The sequence below is a fragment of the Nanorana parkeri genome, unplaced genomic scaffold (genome assembly GCF_000935625.1).
Source record: "Nanorana parkeri isolate BGI_ZX_2015 unplaced genomic scaffold, ASM93562v1 scaffold2841, whole genome shotgun sequence".
In the NCBI taxonomy this organism is placed as follows: domain Eukaryota; kingdom Metazoa; phylum Chordata; class Amphibia; order Anura; family Dicroglossidae; genus Nanorana; species Nanorana parkeri.
In genome coordinates, this window is record NW_017309109.1 from 58,493 (window position 1) to 61,237 (window position 2,745).

The following is a 2,745-nucleotide window of genomic DNA, read 5'->3' on the forward strand; positions in this document are numbered from 1 at the left end:
CGTGCCGGGAAATCTCCTCTAATTAGTTCTCGGAAACAATAAAGAAACAATTAGAGCTGCGGTAACGAATGGCACCCGCGGCGGAGATTTCAGCCTCCCGGCCGCCGCGCCGATCCCTCACAAGAGAGACTCCGAATCCGTCCCGATCCATTTATAAAAAGAGGAATCCGGATCCTTCTAATTGTAGGATATCACAGGGGCCGACGCGTTTCGGGGTCACAGCCGACCCTTCATCAGGGCTCAGAGCCCCCCCATCACACTTCATCACAACATGAGGTCAGATAGAAGACTGAAGGGGGAGGACGGAGGTCAGATAGAAGACTGAAGGGAAGGACGGAGGTCAGATAGAAGACTGAAGGGAAGGACGGAGGTCAGATAGAAGACTGAAGGGAAGGACGGAGGTCAGATAGAAGACTGAAGGGAAGGACGGAGGTCAGATAGAAGACTGAAGGGAAGGACGGAGGTCAGATAGAAGACTGAAGGGAAGGACGGAGGTCAGATAGAAGACTGAAGGGAAGGACGGAGGTCAGATAGAAGACTGAAGGGAAGGACGGAGGTCAGATAGAAGACTGAAGGGAAGGACGGAGGTCAGATAGAAGACTGAAGGGAAGGACGGAGGTCAGATAGAAGACTGAAGGGAAGGACGGAGGTCAGATAGAAGACTGAAGGGAAGGACGGAGGTCAGATAGAAGACTGAAGGGAAGGACGGAGGTCAGATAGAAGACTGAAGGGAAGGACGGAGGTCAGATAGAAGACTGAAGGGAAGGACGGAGGTCAGATAGAAGACTGAAGGGAAGGACGGAGGTCAGATAGAAGACTGAAGGGAAGGACGGAGGTCAGATAGAAGACTGAAGGGAAGGACGGAGGTCAGATAGAAGACTGAAGGGAAGGACGGAGGTCAGATAGAAGACTGAAGGGAAGGACGGAGGTCAGATAGAAGACTGAAGGGAAGGACGGAGGTCAGATAGAAGACTGAAGGGAAGGACGGAGGTCAGATAGAAGACTGAAGGGAAGGACGGAGGTCAGATAGAAGACTGAAGGGAAGGACGGAGGTCAGATAGAAGACTGAAGGGAAGGACGGAGGTCAGATAGAAGACTGAAGGGAAGGACGGAGGTCAGATAGAAGACTGAAGGGAAGGACGGAGGTCAGATAGAAGACTGAAGGGAAGGACGGAGGTCAGATAGAAGACTGAAGGGAAGGACGGAGGTCAGATAGAAGACTGAAGGGAAGGACGGAGGTCAGATAGAAGACTGAAGGGAAGGACGGAGGTCAGATAGAAGACTGAAGGGAAGGACGGAGGTCAGATAGAAGACTGAAGGGAAGGACGGAGGTCAGATAGAAGACTGAAGGGAAGGACGGAGGTCAGATAGAAGACTGAAGGGAAGGACGGAGGTCAGATAGAAGACTGAAGGGAAGGACGGAGGTCAGATAGAAGACTGAAGGGAAGGACGGAGGTCAGATAGAAGACTGAAGGGAAGGACGGAGGTCAGATAGAAGACTGAAGGGAAGGACGGAGGTCAGATAGAAGACTGAAGGGAAGGACGGAGGTCAGATAGAAGACTGAAGGGAAGGACGGAGGTCAGATAGAAGACTGAAGGGAAGGACGGAGGTCAGATAGAAGACTGAAGGGAAGGACGGAGGTCAGATAGAAGACTGAAGGGAAGGACGGAGGTCAGATAGAAGACTGAAGGGAAGGACGGAGGTCAGATAGAAGACTGAAGGGAAGGACGGAGGTCAGATAGAAGACTGAAGGGAAGGACGGAGGTCAGATAGAAGACTGAAGGGAAGGACGGAGGTCAGATAGAAGACTGAAGGGAAGGACGGAGGTCAGATAGAAGACTGAAGGGAAGGACGGAGGTCAGATAGAAGACTGAAGGGAAGGACGGAGGTCAGATAGAAGACTGAAGGGAAGGACGGAGGTCAGATAGAAGACTGAAGGGAAGGACGGAGGTCAGATAGAAGACTGAAGGGAAGGACGGAGGTCAGATAGAAGACTGAAGGGAAGGACGGAGGTCAGATAGAAGACTGAAGGGAAGGACGGAGGTCAGATAGAAGACTGAAGGGAAGGACGGAGGTCAGATAGAAGACTGAAGGGAAGGACGGAGGTCAGATAGAAGACTGAAGGGAAGGACGGAGGTCAGATAGAAGACTGAAGGGAAGGACGGAGGTCAGATAGAAGACTGAAGGGAAGGACGGAGGTCAGATAGAAGACTGAAGGGAAGGACGGAGGTCAGATAGAAGACTGAAGGGAAGGACGGAGGTCAGATAGAAGACTGAAGGGAAGGACGGAGGTCAGATAGAAGACTGAAGGGAAGGACGGAGGTCAGATAGAAGACTGAAGGGAAGGACGGAGGTCAGATAGAAGACTGAAGGGAAGGACGGAGGTCAGATAGAAGACTGAAGGGGAGGCCGGAGGTCAGATGTAAGACTGAAGGGGAGGCCGGAGGTCAGACTTCTGGAGGTCCCCTGTAATGGAGTGCAGACAATGGAGGACTCTGGAAGGGGGAGGGGGGTCTGCGAGGGTCCGTGATGGGAGGTCTGATGGCAGCTCCGGGATTAACCCTCTGCAGGCCGGGACACAGGAGACCATCAATGTGCGCTCGTCAGAAGGCCGTACGATATGCGGGGTGACAGGACGCCACTTAATCCAATTATTCCGCCATGCCAGAGGGGAGTTCATGGGGCCACACGCACTCCACGCATCCTCCTGTGTGTGGCCCTCAGCTGGCTGGGGGGGGGGGGGT

The 2,745-nt window shown here is 53.2% G+C and overlaps 1 protein-coding gene across 1 annotated transcript in view; it reads right to left on the reverse strand.

The window, feature by feature from the left end:
- LOC108802397 (immunoglobulin superfamily member 3-like) overlaps window positions 1-2,745 on the reverse strand; it is a 67,416-nt gene that overhangs the window by 44,003 nt on the left and 20,668 nt on the right. The gene's annotated exons all lie outside the window — the stretch shown is intronic.